The 19,783-nt window shown below is 36.9% G+C and overlaps 1 protein-coding gene and 1 long non-coding RNA gene across 2 annotated transcripts in view; one reads left to right on the forward strand and one right to left on the reverse strand.

Annotated features, from left to right (window-relative positions):
* Positions 1–19,783, forward strand: part of LOC311093928 (uncharacterized protein) — a 773,523-nt gene that overhangs the window by 613,412 nt on the left and 140,328 nt on the right. The window lies entirely within an intron of this gene.
* LOC311094038 lies at positions 5,273–16,093 on the reverse strand. The gene is made up of 3 exons (XR_014608540.1): positions 16,027–16,093; positions 15,086–15,118; positions 5,273–5,489 (listed from the first exon to the last, which is right to left on the reverse strand). It is a non-coding gene; the product is annotated as an uncharacterized lncRNA (long non-coding RNA).

The raw sequence follows: 19,783 nt of genomic DNA on the forward strand, positions 1-19,783 counted from the left end.
CCTACAATGGATTTTGTAAATATTCACCTCATCCGTTACTATATCGGTCTGAGAAACAGTTACATATGGTCATAATTACTATCCTAATGTTATGCTATGTTCATCGTGAGTGGAGTGTGGAACTATTTGAGGGAACAGTCATTTGTAGTGGTGTCCGAAACCATAGTGGACATTATTGAGTGCACTCATTCAATCCCACATTGCACTGCAATAATGAGTGTGTGGCTCAACTGGAAAATTAAAAGAGGGGTTATCTTTGTAATAACAACGTTAAGCTCACGAGTTATTGACCCGGGAAGTTTTAATCTGTGACTTTATTGCCAACTTTACTCAACTCTCGCTCAGACACACTGGCTGAATCCGAGATGAGTGAGCGAGTCCGGACAGCAGTTGAGTAATTTTTTATTTTTTTATTTTTTTGTGCGAATTTTGACGCTCCGCACATGATGAAATACTGAGCATGCGTCGAGCTTGGACAGGCTCACTGCTGTGCTGTCAAACCATATCATAATCATACCGAAACAAACTCATTTACACAAACACTTGCCCATTCACCCTATTGCTAAACTCCATCCATTAGTTCCAGACGTCATGTGGCTCTGGTATATTTTTAAAGGAATAATTTGTGGAGGTGATGTCACGTGACTAACCTATGAAGATTTCCTAACAGCAGGAACAACTAACTAATTTCAGTTATAACTAAAGATAACAAGACTGTGTCGGGGCTGTTGGTTTGTAATAGTCACCTATTCTGCCTTCATTGTACAGCTTTTTGATAAACATGCTTTGTGGTATTGTTTTTTGTCTTCACGTGTAAAATAAGAGAACTGTTATATCAGATAGCTGTGGCGTAATCACGGACTGTTATAAGGACTTTTATTTGTTTTGCTTTTTTTCCTCTTATCATTGTTTTGTCTCTCAATATGTTTTAAGGAGAATGGGAAGTGACGTGGGGAGGTGACTCTGGAGTTCAATCGGGGAGTAGGAAACATAAATAAGAATAAGAGTAAACTCTAATATTTACTCTTATTCTTATTCTATTCTTATTCTTATTATATAAATTATCTTATAAGAATAAGAGTAAACATGAATATTAAAAAGTTTTTCAGACAAGCTGAGTGTGTGTGTGTGCAACTGAGAATTGGTTTGTTCACGTCATCGGCACGTTTAATGGATTGTTCCATAAAGATAACTATAGTTTCAACGTCGCGCTGACTTATGTCTAAACTACAACTGTTTACCTTTAAGTAACTTTTTTTTATTTATTATTATGCACGTTTTTTTTTTTGTTTTTTTTTTTGCAGTTGTACGAAGAATCAGATTAAAGTTTGATGTTTCTTATTGGACTATTTTTTTTATCAAGTAAGATCCATATGTGTTAAATCTTTAAATAAAATTGAAACTGACGGTTCAGAGTTTTGTTTGTGATCCGTTATGTAATATTTTTTTCCACTCAGGAAAGTGTTTTATCCCTGTGTAAATGCCTTTGTGATGTGTGTCTGTGACATAAACCAGCTCTTATTCTCATCAGGTTCATACGGCTGAATCTGCTTCTGCTGCTCATCTTCATATTCATGGTAAAGTCAGAACTGATCAAACCATCATCATGTGCTTATTTACATGATTACATCTGGTCCCCTGATACTAAATATGTGCTCATGGGCACTGTAAGAGCCATAAGTCACATTTCTTTTTATAGATGTGGAATAAATAATTGTGTGCATCAAGCAATCAGTAAATAATTAAGAGTGAATAATTTTATATGTGTAATATAATATTTCGTATTGACGCATCTTGATGCAATTTTGGAGCGATACAGTTTTTTGACCGTGTAGCATTTTCCAGTTAATTTTGTTATTAAACTTTACTGAAAGGAAGTTGCTGGACTACGGTATGTTATTCAAGTTCAAATCACCTAAAGATGAAGAAGCAACAAAAATGAATATCTAGACGGATTGCCATCACAGCCACGATAGTTTGACACCATTATAATTATGATTAATGTCTTCTCAATGTCTTTCCTCAGATGAGATCTCTGTGCAGAAAGGAGAGGATCTGAAGTTGGATGTTCTGTTGATCAACGCTGATAAAGTGGAGAGAAACTCTAGTGAAGGCTGGACAGAGGTGTGGACGAGAGGTCACGGGGTCAACAGTGATCGACTGATCGCCCCCCTTCCCCCACTGTTCTTTCTTCCAAGAGACATCCGCACATAAACATCCCAATAATATGCTAAAGTCTGGCCAATTAGTACCCAAAATCAGCGGATGACGGAGGTGCGGGCTAACCGCCACCTCTACCTAATGCTTTTGTCCCCGAAATTGAATAGCCACTGACATTACGGGATAATTCACCACGTCCCTGTGCACACACCGAACCTTAACCATGCGGCTCTTATCCAATGCCCCCGGTTGAATCAGGCTTTGGTGAATAGAGGTTTGGTTACATCCTGAATCCACCAAAGCCTGATACGTACCCCCCTTGATACTCACAGGTATCTGGTACAGGCCAGCTTGATCGGGGGCAGCCTGAGGCGCATCCGGGACCCGGATCATTGTCCCCACCTCCATCACTGGGCACCGATCTATAAAATGACCCAGTCCCGCAACACCAACAGGCCGGCCCAGGCTTCCCCGCTGCCTTAGTGTCAGGAAACGGGTCAAGGAACCGATGTGGAGAGAACGGAGGTACGGGAGGTGCTGCGGAGGTGACAGACAACGGCCTTGCCCCCCCAGTCGGAGCTCTGGAACTGGTGGACAGCTCAGCCGCTGGGCCAGTCCTCCATCGGGGTGCTGGTCGGGGTGGGAGACTCCCTCGGGACCTGGGAAGCGGTGCATGTTTAGAGGGGGGAGAGGGGAAAGACACAAGGGAAGAGGGAGAGAGAGAGAGAGAGAGAGAAGCTGCTGGAAGGGGTTCGCTGACTCCGGGGTAACATCACCATCTGGTCCTCCTTCAGTTGGATGGCCTGGTTCGTTGGCACTGGACCCACTGCGCGGACTTTTTCGGCAGCCGCGCCACAAACTGCTCCAGCACCACCTTGTCGATGATTGCGTCCACGTCACTTCCCCCAGCCATCAGCCATGAGCCCCGGAGCTGTTGCGCCATCACGAAGGGTCGGCCGGTCTCTCCAAGGTCCAGGGACCTGAACCTCTGGCGGTGTTGTTCAGGACTCCGGCCGACCCGCTGAAGGATGGCGCGCTTCAGGTCTCCATAGACCAGGAGGTTCTGGACTGGTAACTGCTGCGGCCACCTGAGCCTCTCCGGAGAGCAGAGGGATTAGCCGCACTGACCAGTCCGCTTTTGCCCACCCACATGCTTCAGCGGACCTCTCAAACAGGTTGAGGAACGCCTCGGGCTCATCCTGCAAATCCATCTTATTGAGAGGCACGTGAGCAGGCTGGTCAGATTTAGTAGCCGGAACCTCCCGGTCAATCCAGCTCCGGATCTGCTCGCGGTCTGCCTGCTGGGACTGGACGAGGGCATGGAACCGTTGCTCCTGGTCTTCCCTCAAGGCCAGCAGTGCTTCATGATGTTCTCGATGCAGACCCGCGAGCGATTGTATAACATCTGCAAATGGCGATCCTGGCGGTGACTGCATGACGGTGGCGGCCCTCTTCTTCCTTCCCGGGTTTCGACACCAGTGTGATGAGGCTCAGTGTGTGTGAAGGAAGCAGACAGGGTCGGCGTGACTCGGACTCGTACGGCTTTTATTCAAAGTAAAAGAAAAATAAACAAAAGGTGCGCCCACTGCGCGTTCACCGTAGGTTTTTTACTACAGCACAGAAAATTGACAATACTGTGTGAACTGTCACAAAAAGTGAAAAATTTGTAAAAAAAATTAAAGAAAATTAAGTGACAGTTCACACAAGCTCTTTCCGCTGCATCAGCTTTCTCTGTTTCACATAAACTCTTCCCGCTGTCATCAGCTTTCTCTTGTCACTGTCACGCTGCGTACGAGTCCTCAGTCCTCCTCCTCCTCCTGAGCCATAAAAGCCTGATGTATGTGTGTGTGTGTGTGTGTTTACAAAAAACACACATCAGGCTTTTATGGCTCATATATGCCATTCAAAAAGTTTGTTTTTACCATACAAATGTGTTATTAAAAATACTTGAAACTGAAATGGATGAACTGGTTTATGGGTGTTGTTGAAAAGGAAAGGCCTACTTGATATATTAGATGAATGATTGATCTTTGATATAAATTTCAATTTCAGGAAGTGCTTCATTTGTGGGTTACGTTTAGTTTTTTTGCTCACTTTACACTATGGAGAAATGAAGCCTCTTAAATCTTTGAAGCTTTTCTCTGATTGTTTGGAGGAAAGACTTGAAGCATCAGGAATGTCTAATCTTGTCTAATCTCTAGCGCCATCTTGTGGCAGGTACAATTACAGCCACAAACTCCGTTGTTTTTATCCATTAAGCACAAATAAAAGCCTGACAACCAGTAGCACCTCACTGCAGTACACGAGATCCAGGGGGCGGAGTTGGATCCAGATCAGGGGGTGGCGATTGGTAGGTTTAGGTATATGTAAGGTGGGAGGAGTTGGATCTGGATCCAACTCCTCCCCCTGGATTTCGTGTTCTGCAGTGAGGACCATCTGACAACGCTGAATGTGTTTAGTTTTCTGATGATATAATTTACATATTAAAGTGTGGCAATAAATTAAATTTAACAATAATTCTAATAATACCAACTTTTTTTTTTTTTTTTTTTTATTGTTTAAAAAAAAAATATATATACCCAGCAAGCAATTTTGCGTCTAATAGACGTCTAATAGCCGTCAAAACACAGCCCAGACGTCTAGGCTAAAACAAGGCTAATTTTGGGCTGTCAGTGAAAATCTAATAGACGTCTAAACATAGCCCAAGAATAGACAGCTATTGAATGACTACATATATATGTCAAATAGACGTCTAACCATAGCCCAAGAATAGACGATTAGACAGCTATTGAATGACTATATTTATATGTCTAATAGACGTCTAACCATAGCCCAAAAATAGACCAGTCATCAATTAGACAGCTATTAAACGACTAATAGACATATATACGTCTAATAGACAGGCAATATGGGTCTAGGCTAAAACAAGGCTGATTTTGGGCTGTCAGTGAAAATCTAATAGACGTCTAACCATAGCCCAAGAATAGACTAGTCATCAATTACACTACATATACATGTAATAGACAACAAAATGAGGCATAAGGATTCTTTTCACTCAAATATAACAGGTTCTCATAAATGAAAATCCATCCAAACTAATTGATTATAAAGGGATTTATTTAGAACAATTATATTAACAACTTAGACAACATTCAAACATAAAAAAATATGTAAAACAACTTAAGATACTAAAATTTTTAAGAATTAATTGTTAGCTTTATATCCATAACCACCACCCCCTGCTCTCCCTGGTGCTTGTTTAAAATGACCAGAAATTGCATCTTTTATTTCCCATTTAGTCGCCGAAGGAAAGTTGGTCATCACTGCGTCTGCCAAATGAGAAAAAGAAAAAAATTATTGCTCAAGAAAAGCATTGATGACAATCATGTTGAACTAATTACAGTCATTCACTTTTGCTAGGATGCACACTAGAGCTGGCCAATATAGAGTTAACGGAATATACACTGTAAAAACTAAAGGAGCCTCAAATATCCTGTTGGATACTCAAGGAACTTAAAAATGTAATTTAAGTGCCTCAAAGCTCTTTCTCCTATAGTAGGGTTACTGGAGGAGCATTGACAATATTTGAGGTTCTTGCTGGAACTTATGGGATCCTTTAAGCACTTTGTATTTAGTTTTCCGAGGTTCTGGAGTCACCTTTTCATTACTATGAGACCTCGAAGTGCTTTGGGGGAAAATAGAGGAACTTGAATGTGATAAAAGGGTTATTGGAAGATCTTTTAACATATAAGTGGTTCCTGGAGGATCTCTTATGTTAAAGCCAGCATCTGGAGGAACCCAATGGTTCAGTGAGGCCAGAATGATATTATTATTATCCTATTATTACTTAAGTTTGATTCAGTATACATACCCAGGTGAAAAATATGTAGGCTACAATTAAAAATGTACTTGAGTGTGTTTTTAGTAGGCCTTCAATACAAATATAACCTACTTTAATGCATATTAATACATTTAACAGTAGCCTATGTCTTTTTCACCTGGGTATTATTTATTGAATAAATAATAGTAATAAAATAATATTTTTTACTTCTTCATAAATTATTATTTGAAGAAGAAGAACCAGGAGGATAAAGGTTTTATTCAGTCACGAAACTGCTGCTATTCCTCTGCTGTCGTCACTTTAGTGATGCTCGCGCTGCTCGCGCGCAACAAAGCTCAGCTGATCGCCATCGAGTTTGAAAGTAACGGCTCTCCTCATCAAAGCCTGCCGCATCTTCCGCCGTTTGTTCGGCTCTCCGTTACAAGGTTTGTAAACTCGCCAAAGAAATATAAATACTCACTATATATTAAAACACACACATATATAAACTAAATTTATTATACATTACTACGTTTTTACAGTGTTTACCACTCGTTTATTGTACAGTATCTGGTATTAAGGTTTTAGCCGCGATGCTAACTATGTTGATCTAATGAACCCAGGTGAAAAGGAAATATATTTAAATTGTGCTTATTTTGATATACTTAATGTATTTTAAGTGTACTGTATTAATTATATATTTAATTGTGTTATTTTTAGACATCTTAAAGTATACTAAATGTACTTTAATATGTATTTAAGTTCAATTTTAAGGTAATAATATATTTTAATATACTTAATTGTGTTAAAATGGACCTATTTTAAGTACATTTAGTGTAATTTAATAGCACTTCTTTAAATTGTATTTTTAATACACTTTAAATATGTTTTAGAACTACAGCTTAAGTATATTTTTAGCTTCACATTAATGTGTTCCCAGTATATTTTAAATATAGTATCAGCTTATTAATAATGTATTAGAAAAACACTATAAGAGCCACTATTAGTATAATAAAAATACATTTTTATAAAACCATTCAGTATGAAAATAATATATTTTAATGTATTACAAATACAGTGAAAAATTATCATTCCGTAAAACACAGTAAAAAATATTTGTATAAAACACACACACTTTGAAAGCTAGTAAACCTTAACGTACTACACCCAGTGTACATCAGTACAGCAGCATATGTAAACTGTACAAAAAAAAATACATTAACATAAAATACAGTGATCTGCAGAGGTATTATAAACAACAACAAAAAAAACTAACTTGAGTCAATAAATCTAACTACAGTCAATAAAGTGCTGTCATTAATAGCTGCAAAGAGATACAGTTCTGTTACAACTCAAACCATCTTCATCCTTCAAGTGAATTGGAGTGATTGGTCTTTGAGTTTGCCTCGTTGCATTTCCTTCGAATCAGTGCTCGCACCTCAGACGTGTTGGAAATTGTTTGATCACAGTGTCTGTGAAAGGGGAAAAAGAGGAGTTTATTTTTATATTAAAGCAAAATTAACCTCTGTTAAAAAAGTAACTTTTCCCTTTCAAAAGGGAACTTGCACTGCTTCGATGATGCTACTGGGGAACGATGTTCTCTAGGCGCCTCTTTAATACTTCTGAGTCACACTAGGAGTGTCACAGGCTGTCGCAAGTCAAATTCTATTGCCGTGATTGTACAGCTTTTCAAACACCGGTTCACATGGAGGGTGTTCCCCATAGCGTCATCGATGCAGTGTCTCATTCCCTGTTCTCAGGGAACAGAGGTCGTAACCTAGACGATTTTTATTACAACACAGTATGATGTTTTGACATTTCCCTCTGTTGTACATACAAGGTGAAAAAGACGTACTGTTAAATGTATTATGAATGCATTAAAGTACATCAACATTTTCATTATATTAATGTCCAAATATTGCTTCTCAGATAATTTTCAGGCTGTAAAAGTGAAGTAATTTCAAGGGCTGAAAATTAGTGGTAAAAAAAAAAAAAAAAAATTCGGTTCAGTATCGTGATATTTTTCGCACGCAATTATATCGATACAGTAGCGCAAAGTATTGCAATATTTAATTATAAAATTATCTGTTTTACTTTCGGGTTATAGGGCTGTGACGGTGGGAGGTTTTTTTTACCACTGTCAAAAAGGTGGTAATGGACCAACTACCGGCGGTGGTGCAGTGGTTGGGGGGTTTTGAAATAAAAAAAATAGTGTTTATTTGAGCAATTCCGTCAAAAAAAAAAAAAAAACACACTCAAGTCTGTAAAGCATTGAAATAAATTTCAGTAAATATTGGCAAATTAAATAATATAATTTAAAAAAAAGATGCGTGATACAGCCTGAAATGGACGTTTTGCTAACATTTGCCTACCAAGACTGACCGAATAGCCTTTCAACAAGCCTGATTCAAAAATCTCTATAACAGAGGTGATATGAGATTAAACCATACTTACTACTCTACTCTTTGCTTGTCACTGCACTCAGATTTCAGTTTTTCTTCTATAGCAGCTGGTCTGGAAAACAACAAATATTAATATAAAAAAGAGAGAGATTTACATACATATATACATATTTATATATCAGTCAGGCATGGCGCGTTTACATTTGTTCACATTAAGTAGCAGTTATCTGGATAACTGATCGGATTTCTGTTTCCTGCATAAATTTAAATTAGGTCTGAAGCAGGACACCAGATTAGAAGAAAAGATGATACAAATTAAACATCTTTAACTCTATTAATAATAGAGTATCATCTATCATCATTCTATCATTATAATAAATCAATCATCTTTAGCCTAATCTATAATAAGATTTTGTAAACAATCTTTTTTTCGAAAAGTTTGCAAAAAACTGACAAGCCAATTATGGAAGTGTGTACTGATTGGAAATTCATTGCAAATAAAGAAGCGCGTTTACACTTGCCTTTTAAATGTGTAAGTGGACAACTTCTGGATACAGGTCGCATATTAATGTCAAAAAGTGTAAACGCAGCCATAGAAAGTTATTAAAAAGGCAATAAGGTTGTCAAGCTTGAACAAATATAAACACCAATCACACACTTCCATAATTGGCTGGTCAGTTTTTTTTTTTTTACTTTTCAAAGATCATTTACAAAATAACAATAAAGCCACAATTTTCAGGTAATCAGAAATAAATACAGCTTCATTTTGCAAATACAAACAAAATTAATGTCATGTTGTACATGTTATAATAACTAATTCTGTTTTTTGCAGATGCATTGGACAATGTTTTATAGTTGTTTTAAGACAGAGACAAATCTCTCCACATAGATTTTAAACACATTTATCAAAGACTTGACTATATACACAGTGCTGAAGTTGCTAGAAATCAGTGTCAGCATCATGTTACAGCGGTTAACGTCACACGTACACGTCATATTAGCAAATGCATGAGAATTATCCAACTAAGAAAAAAAAACAAAACAAAAAAAAAAAAACAGTGAGCTTTTTATTTATTTAAACAGCAACTAAAACTTGCTAGTAACTTCTGATAGCAGTATTCATCTCTTCGAGTCTGATTCGACTTCGAATATAGCTGAACTGAAAAAGACGTGCTGTTACACTGAGTAAAAATACGACTGGCAAAGACAACGTAAATGTAATACAAACCTAGAATCACAACAATAATGAGGTTCCAAATGTCACACGTCTTGCAAACTTGAAGATGGGGGGGGTTACGTTTTCTATTAACATTAGATAAAAAATATATGCTGTCATGATCTCTCAACCTTAAGCAGTTGTAAAACATTTAAGAAAGTAAATCGCAAAAAAAACATCACCTAATCCATATGAATCGCGTGGTTTCCTCCAAGTCCTCTAAAGAAGAAACACGATCGCTCCAGTTTAAATTTAGACTTCTCTAATCACATTCAAGGAACATACGCACAGCAAGAACCAATCACAGCCGTTCAACAGCTCTGGAACCAATCAGGATTAGTCACGTGTGTTATTCGTATTTTTCAAATGTAAACAAGTAGCCTACAACTAGTGATGGGCGATACTGCAAATTTCGGTACCGATCCGATACCAAGTAAATACAGGGCCAGTATCGCCGATACCGATACCGATACCAATACTTTTTCATTTTAAAAGCATGCACTTTAACTTGTATGCACTTTCCTGTGCTAGAGCAGTGTGTCATGATTTATGAGGTGAATGCATCATTAATATGATAAATCTGAATACGTTTTCATGACTACTAGGCCTAAATATTTTGTGATTTGTGCTCTCAACTCGCCTGTAATTAGTCAGTGACTTTTACAAAACGACCCTAATTACAGTACTAGCCTACAAGTACTATACTGTTCAAACATTTGGGGTCTGTAAGATTTTTAATTCTCTTCTGCATTTATTTGATCAAAAATACAGTAAAAACTGTAATATTACAATTTAACATAGGCTATCTGTTTTCTATGCCATAGTAAACTGTAATTTATTCATGTGATCAAAGCTGAATTTTCGGCATCATTACTCCAGTCATGATGATAATTCATTTTAATATGCTGATTTGCTGCTCAGGAAACATTTCTTATTATTATCAATGTTGAAAACAGTTTCATATTTTTGTGGAAACCATGATACATTTTATGCAGAATTATTTGATGAACAAAGTTGAAAGAACAAATTATATGAAGTAGATTTTTTTAACAGTGTAAAACCCTTGACTGTCACTTTTGATCAATTTAATGCATCGATCCTTGTTGAATAAAAATATTAATTTCATTTAAAAAAAAAACTTACTGATGTCAGCATTTTGAACCGTTATGAACACTTTTGGTTTGTTTATTGCGAAATAACTCCCGATTGTTTCTCTGTCATCTAAGCAAGGCTTCGTTTCCCAAACGCACTGGGCCTGTGAGCTCAGTGAAGCACCAGCATCGAACGCTCTCTGTGATTGATTGGTTTTGTCTTGTATCCAGATGACTAGGAGAACAAGTTCTATCCTACACAATTATCCACTAACATTCGCTTATTTTTCCACTTAGAAGCTTATTTTACGCACTGAATTGCGTGCTAAATTAATAAAAAATGACTGGTAAAAAAAACACCCATTTGGATCGATATTTTTATGTGAGGATCGATCCTTTTTGATACCACGTCAGTATCGAAGTATCGATACTTCAGGATCGATCCGCCCATCACTACCTACAACATATTTTTTTGGACAACATTTAAACATCTTTGGAAAATGTATCTCTATATGCAATTAAAATAATATGATGTTGATATCCTTGTGGGAATTTCAGTAGTAAAAACATATCATGTAATGGACAACAGCCTAGCCCTTTACAAGTAAAAGTGAACAACATTAATTTTAAGTGCTTATTGCAATGCTTAATAAACTTGACAAAAGTTTATAATACATTAAAAGTTGGTACTTTATACAAAAAAAAAAAATATTTATATATATATATATATATATATATATATATATATATATATATATATATATATATATATATAATATTAAAATGATAAATACATAAATATTACAAATATATTGCACTAGGCCTAAGTGTTTAAAGTACTTTAAACACACTAAAAGCTTAATCATTTTGCTATGTTCTTACACAAGTTACACATAAAATGTCCTTTAAGAGCAACATAAGTATGTTTTCTTTAAATACACTAAAACTTCACACAAATATTGTGATTAGCATATTTCTTAAAAGTATAATTAAGCATATATTTATTACCAATGTACTTCTAGTGCATTTGTTAGAAATATATTAAAAGTATGCTTGTGTTTTGCATATTTTGTAAAAGTATAATTAAGCATACATTTATTACCAATGTACTTATTGTGCACTTTTTAGAAATATATTAAAAGTATGCTTGTGTTTAGCATATTTCTTAAAAGTATAATTAAGCATATATTTATTACCAATGTACTTCTAGTGCGTTTATTAAAAATATATTAAAATTATGCTGGTATTTAGCATATTTCTTAAAAGTATTATTAAGCATATATTTATTACCAATATACTTCTAGTATACTTTTTAGAAATATATTAAAATGCAATTCAATATATTTTTAATGCACTTCAAATAAGCATGTTGGCAATACAAATGTATTATAAACATACTATTTGTATTTCAAGTATATTTTTAATACATTTAATACTACGTCTTTTTCACCTGGGTGGCGTTTGTTATGAATAACAAAAGCAGGTTAATATAGTTTGTTCTGTTTTTGTTTAGCCTAACTTTACTTACTACAGGTGCCCTCATTCTCTCAAATACCATTTTGAATCCATTTAGTGGTCAATAAATATTATGTTGTGAATAATCAGCTTTGTTATTTTGTTTCCTCAGAACAACCAGTACAATGTTTCAGTGGCAACATTGAATTACAGTAAGTACCTGCACCACATGCAAGTACTTTATTACTATGAACTCTGTGTGCAAATTGTATTGTTTGACTGTGTACTTGTTTTTTAATCAGTTATTCTCTGAAAATCTTCTTCCCTCATGCTCTCAAATCTCATTCATGTTACATTCATGTAATATCACAGGTTTGGAGCCAATAATGCTATGCATTTTTTATAGGCTATACCTTAATCATATGCATTTGAATATAAGACATTTGAACCCTGAATTATAACTTCAAGTTTGGTCTTTTTCGACAAAAAAAGGAAAAAGCTATTAAAAATGGCTTCAGAAGACTTACAACACAACCCATAACACATGAGTTGTGAATTCATTGATTATTTTTAGGATCTTTTCTGGGACATTTTTGGAGCTTAACCATTTTTACATAAATTGTTGCATTGAATTGAACTACACAAGTGTGCATAAGAATGGTTTCATGAATGATTTACACAATTTTTTTTTCTGCCTGTGTTTCATGCAGTGAAAGTGAATGGTGACAGGGGTTGCATTATGCCTGAGATCTGCTTTTGGGTTCAGAGACAGAAAGTCAAACAGGTTTGGAACGTCACAAGGCTGAGGAAATTATTTCAATTTCACAACTATCACTTTAATAACCTTACTAACAGTAAATTTTGTACTTTGCAGGGATCTCGGTGAAATGAAATACAAGTTTGAAGTTTGAACAAGAATAAAAATCCTCCTGTAGACCTGAACATCACTGAAGTGCCTGGACCATCCACCAGAAAAGAGGAAAAACAAACAGAAAATGAAGCTGATGCACCTTTTCACTTTTCTAACTCTTTAAGTACCTCACATGTCCCTTGTGAAGATTTTATCATTGATTGCATTTTATGTTGCAGTGAGTAAAGGTGCGTCACATTTGTGAATTTCGTGAATTTCATTCACCATTGACCATTGTCAGCAGTGTAGCAATGTAATGTATGAAGCACCACACAAAATTGCTGATCGTGTGGATTCTTATTGAAATGACTGAATTCACCAGTGAACATTCACAGAACAACAGATAATTTTACTGCACCTTAACTCTGTTCAAATGGAAAATGTTTTCTGCTTGTTGTGACATAAGGAATACTGTTTCCGGGTCGAAGCCTCTACTTCTACTTCCTTCATCTTGTTTCTAGATATTGAGAATACTCAACAACCATTTATGGGAACTGTTGATTCAAGTCACACATTTAAGCTTTTCAAAAGCCATAATGTACATTACAGTCTCACGGCATCCCAGACTTCAACATTTTATGATTCAAAATAGCTGAATAACTAAACCATCTGAGATTTCGGAATAGAGATAAAGGTTAGGATCATAATTTTCAGGAATATTACAGAACAATGAGTGCATATTAGCACTGTTATTTGTTTTGGGCATCTGAGAGAGCTTTTGGACTTGGAAACAGTAGCGTCAGACTTAAGCGAACTGAAACACGTTTTAAAATTAAGTGAAGATGGACATTTTTAATTAGTCAATTTTAATTTTTTACATTGATTTATTACATGGAACATGTGTTTTCTATGCATTTTGTTGAGATGTCTTTTCTTGTGTAGCCTATTGTATACACATGGTTGATTATTCATGTTACTTATGTATTATACAATTTTTTTTGTGTGTATTCATTGATATTAATCTATTAGCTTTTTTCCCCAAGTGCATTGAAGTGTATGTATTAAAATGGATCTAAAATATGTAATAAACAATTCTTATTTTGTATTTGGTTCAGTTTGTTTATTATAATATAAGTTTATGGTAACCGTAGCAACAACATGAAATTAATTTAATACAAATTAAAAAAATATATATAGAAATTGGGTTCCTGGAGGCACCCACAGTGGTTCCACACAGTGCTTCATATAAGAGTTCCTCAGGAAACTTGTGTGGTTCCTCAGAGAACCGGCCCTTTTTAAAGGGTGCCTAGAGGATCTACAGACGGTTCCGCCGGTGTGGCAAACTGAAGAACCCCAAAAGGTTCCTCCAGGCACCTTTAATTTTTACAGTGTAGATTGAGACTATATAATTTAGATCAATATAGACAATAATTTATATCAATATTATTAATAAATTAATATCAATAATTGAAAATTTTTGCCTGCATAAAGGTGATGCACTAATTATATATACACACACACACACACACACACACACATATACATACATATATATATATATATATATATATATATATATATATATATATATATATATATATATACATACACACATATATTTTCGGGGTGTAACGATACACGTATTGAACCATTCTGTACGAGGCTTTCGGTTCGATTTCAGTACGGATTTTTAAACAGAACTGTTCGTTAGATCATTTTTACTGCTGACCAAAATTTTTTAATTACAAATGTAGGCACGTCAAAAAGCACGCTCATAATGTAAGAGAAATCATAACAAATCGTGACAACAATCGTGCTCTTTCAGGTAGTGACCATATAGACCTGCATTATATGACTGACTGACAAGAACAGTTTGACTTAAAAATATCAAAATTGAAACTACTTCAGAAACAAAGACACCTACATCTTGGATTCCCTTAAGGTAAGCTAAAACATGCCAAAATTTCATTTCAAAGTGAACTATCCATATAAATCATTCTTTATCACTTACTCATATAACTCTAATGAACATAAAAAGATACTTATAGGGGTAGTTCACTTAAAAAAAAAATCATGTAAGCATTTACTCACTTTCACTTGGTTCCAAACCTGTATGGCTTTCTTCTGTTGAACACACACAAAAAATATATATTTTGAAGAACGTTGGTAACAAGACATTTAATGGTAGTCAGTGACAAGTGTTCTGTATATTCAATTGCTGTACTTTGTTGACTGATTGCTGGATAATTTGCAATAAACAGTGTCTTTAAATCAAATAAAGTGGATTACATCACTCCAGTTGTGAGGTTTTTACACTGGCTATCTGTCTGTCAAAGAATTCATATCAAAATACTACAGCTGGTTATTAAATTAATTAACATTTTAAGGCCAAAGTAAATTTCTAATCTTCTGATGCATTATGAACCATCCAGAGCAGACCTCTCAGGTCATCTGGGACAGTAGCCAGCTACTTTTATATCAAATTTATAAGTCAAAATTATAAATCAAAACAAAACATGGAGAAGCAGCATTCAGTTTTTATGCACCATATCTGAAACAAATTCACTGAAAGCTGAATGTATGCTGCATATTTTAATTCTTTTAAATCAAGTTTAAAGACTTTACTGTTTGCCACTACCTTTTATTAATTGGAAAGGAAAAAAATATTCTTTTATAATTTCTTTTCATGTTGCACTATGTTGCTGTTAAGTTTTATGTAAAGTACTTTGAAAATTTGCATTAAATCAAAAACTATTATTTCTTACTCTAATCTAAAAACAAAAATATATTGGTATCTTTAATAATAATAAAAATTAGTAATGATAATATTCATAGTTTCATGCATACCACCTTGAATTTAGATACATTTTAGATTAAGGGCACACAGTTGCAATAACACGTGCAGGTAACGTTAACTTGTTGGAGAAAAATAGTACTCTGCAATGGTAATGTTAAAATGTCACGGTTTCTACACATTATAACAACTAACTAATTTAAACAATGAACATAACAAAAATAACACGCATACTTACAAGATCGAAGTAGAAATTTGAAGGTTTTCAGAGTGTTGCTCGCCCGTTGCTCTCTGACAGCTGCCTCTTGTCAAATAAAATTGAAAATTGTCATATACACAACAGTCATAGCACTGGGGAGGAACTCAATTACTTTATTTCCGGTTCAGCACTACAGGTCAAGTATACATAGCAACGGTATTGTTTAGATTAACATGTGACATTTCCCCTTTTAAAGACATCACACAACTTATAACGTTTTCAACATATTTCACAGCTAGTACTATTTGTCAACATTACTAACTTGCATACGCTTATTTGCAATTGCATTCTGACTGTACTTACAGTATTAACGCATAGTGCATCTTATTCATCAAACCTGTTCAATAAACATACTGTAATGAACCAAAATATCTCTTAGCAAAATCCTAACCTCAGATCTTACGTGAAGTCAATATCTTTTCAGTCAACAGTTAGGTATAAAGGTAGCTTAACTGGTCTAAAGCCACTAACTTGAGTATTAATCACAGTGCAAAGACTTGAACGTATAGCTACTAACACATGTACAACATTTAAACTTTACTTGTACATAACATAGTCATCAAATCTCTTTGGCAAACATCTTGCCCTGGCTGGGCGCTCACAGACGGACCCTGGCAGCTGTGATGATGGCTTAGTGAACTCAACATTTATAGGGGACGGATGTGTCTCCTTCAGCACCATAGGTGTACAGTCTGAGTCCACAATGTCCGGTGTCACTTGAAATGCTGATTTGTCAGGATCCACAGACAAGTGAATTCTGTTGCGACGGTAAGTGGCTCCATTTTCTGTCATGACAGAGTATGATCGAGGGGTGGTATGAGGCTGTACCACAACTGCTCGGTTCCATACGCGGCCTTGTCTAATACGGCAGCTTTCACCAGGTTGGAGGGAAGGCAGGTCTCTTTTTCCCCGGTTATAGTAGCGTGCCATCTGTTGTTGTCGAGCCACCAACTCATCTCTACCCTGTACTGTGGCTTGAGGCATCAGTTTACGCGAAGTTACAGGCAAGATAGACTTGAGATGGCGACCCATAAGCAATTGTGCTGGAGTGACTTGGAGTCCGCTGATAGGGCTGTCTCGGAAATCAAGCAGGCACTTGTAGATGTCCTTGCCATCCTCTGCTGCTTTTCTCATTAGCTGTTTTATTGTTTGCACAAACCTCTCACTTTGTCCATTGGACTTCGGATATGTGGGACTAGACGTCACCAGGTTAAAGTTCCAATCTGCGGCAAACTGACGAAAAGCATGACTGGCATATGGCATATTGTCACTCACCAATGTGTCCGGCACTCCATGCCTGGCAAAAAGGGACTTCAGCTTGTTGATGATCTCTTGTGCTGTCTTGGTTCTCAGACTCATCACTTCAGGGTACTTGGAGAAGTAATCAACGACAAGTAGGTGATCTGTTCCATTAAAAGTAAATATGTCAGAGCCCAGCTTAGCCCATGGACGGTCTGGCACTTCATGTGGCAACATTGGCTCCTGGGTGTTGCTTCTTTGAAATTTTGCACATACACTGCAACGAGCAATTGCATCTTGAATGTCCCTAGACATCCCTGGCCAATACATGATAGCTCTGGCTCTGTTTTTGCACTTCTCAATGCCTATATGAGTGTCATGTAAGGCAGAAATAATCTCCTGTCGCAAAGATTCTGGGATTACTACTCTGTCTCCTACAAAAACAAGTCCATGCTCGCTATATACTTCATCTCTCACCTGCCAAAACTGTTGTGCTAGGGGAGTTACACTTGCCTTGTGAGACGGCCAACCTCTCTGACTCACTGATCTTACTGCCTGGAGAGTCGGGTCACTCGCTGATGCTTGCTGAATCTTTTCAATTCTTTGGCTACTCATTGGTAGTACTTCAGTGACGCTGTGTACCCGTAGCTGTTGTGCGTCCTCTATGTTGTCAGATGGAGCATCGCAGGTCTGATACGCTCGGCTTAAGGTATCTGCAATGTACATATGTTTTCCAGGGTGGAACTTCACATCTATGTTGTATTTTAACAAGCGTAGCAACATTTGCTGGAGCCTTGGTGAAGCCTTGTGCAGTGGCTTTTTGGTGATCATCTCGAGCGGTCGGTGGTCGGACTGTACTGTCACAGGTCTGCCATACACGTACTGGTTGAACTTTTCAGTTGCAAAACAGATCGCCAGCAACTCCTTTTCAATTTGAGAGTAATTTTGTTCTGCTGTGGTCAGAGAACGAGATGCATATGCAATGGGATGATTATCCTGCAGCAAACAGGCTCCTAAACCGGTCGATGACGTGTCACATTGTATCACAGTGTCTTTGGTTATGTCAAAAAACTTAAGCACTGGCTTGCTGCTAATAAGTGTCTTCAATGTCTTGAGAGCTGCTGCATGCTGCGGTTCCCATGTCCATGCTGTGTCTTTTTTGAGTAGGCTCCGTAATGGCGTTGTCGTTGTGGACAGATTAGGTATAAACTGTGACACGTAATTGATCATGCCCATGATCCTTAGAAGATCCTCTCTTGATGTTGGGTCCGGCATGTCAGTTATGGCTGTCACTTTTGACTCGTCAGGCTTCAGACCTTCCTTGCTGATCACATGGCCCATGTACACGAGTTCAGACCTTTTGAATTTTATCTTTTCTTTGTTGAACTTACAGCCCATAGATTTAGCTCGCTGCATCACCTCATGTAATGTCTTGTCATGTTGTTTCTCATCTAGTGAGGCGACAATCAAATCATCTGCTATAATATGCACATCTGGGATGTCCCCAAAAACCATCTGGTTTCTCCGCTGTAGGACTTCGCTGGCACTTGATATTCCAAATGGCATCCGCTGAAAGGAATATCTCCCAAAGGGAGTATTGAATGTGCACAGGTCAGCACTGGCTTCAGTGAGTGGAACTTGCCAGTATGAACTTGTCTGATCAAGCACAGTGAACATTATTTTCCTTGACATCTGGCTGATCACATCAGAGCTGGTTGGGATCATGAAGTGTTCTCTTCTAATGGCTCGATTCAGATCTTTAGGGTCAAGGCATAACCGAAGTGAGCCATCTTTCTTTTCCACTACTACAAGACTATTGACCCAGTCTGTGGGTTTTGATGTTTTACGGATAACGCCAGCTGCTTCCATATCATCAAGCTTTTCTTTAAGACGAGTATGAAGACTCAAGGGCACTCTGCGCGGCGGGTGAATTACTGGCGTCACATTGGGCTTCAACTTAATGTCATATGGTTCAGTGAATTTTCCTAGACCACTAAACACATCAGGGTACTGTGCAATCAGATCTTCTTGAGTTAGTAATTTTTCAATGTTGTCCATTCTTTGAATGAGTCGTAGACCAGAGCATGCTTGACGACCTAAGATGGTTGGTCCATCTTCAGTAGTGAGGAAAAAGTCATAGCTTGCTTGAGCACCCTTGCGCGGCGCACATTTTAAATTAACTTTTCCTATATGTTCTATGCTGTGCTTTCCATATCCTGACAGTCTGGCTGTAGACTTGTAAACAGGGATGCTGGTGTATCCTGTTAGCTGTTTAAACTGTGACAGTGGCATACAGTTAGTATCTGCTCCTGTATCTAGCTTCATTTCAATCTTGTCCTCATTAACCATTACCTCTTCATACCAGCAGGAATCGCTGATATCATGTGTCATTGAGTCAATAAAGAAATGTTCAAAATCAGACTCCACTGTGTGTACAGTTGATGCTCCACGACCACGACCTCTGCTACGATAACTAGGCATTCTGGCTTGACATTGA

This window comes from Abramis brama (assembly GCF_963993115.1).
Source record: "Abramis brama genome assembly, chromosome: 12".
NCBI lineage: Eukaryota > Metazoa > Chordata > Actinopteri > Cypriniformes > Leuciscidae > Abramis > Abramis brama.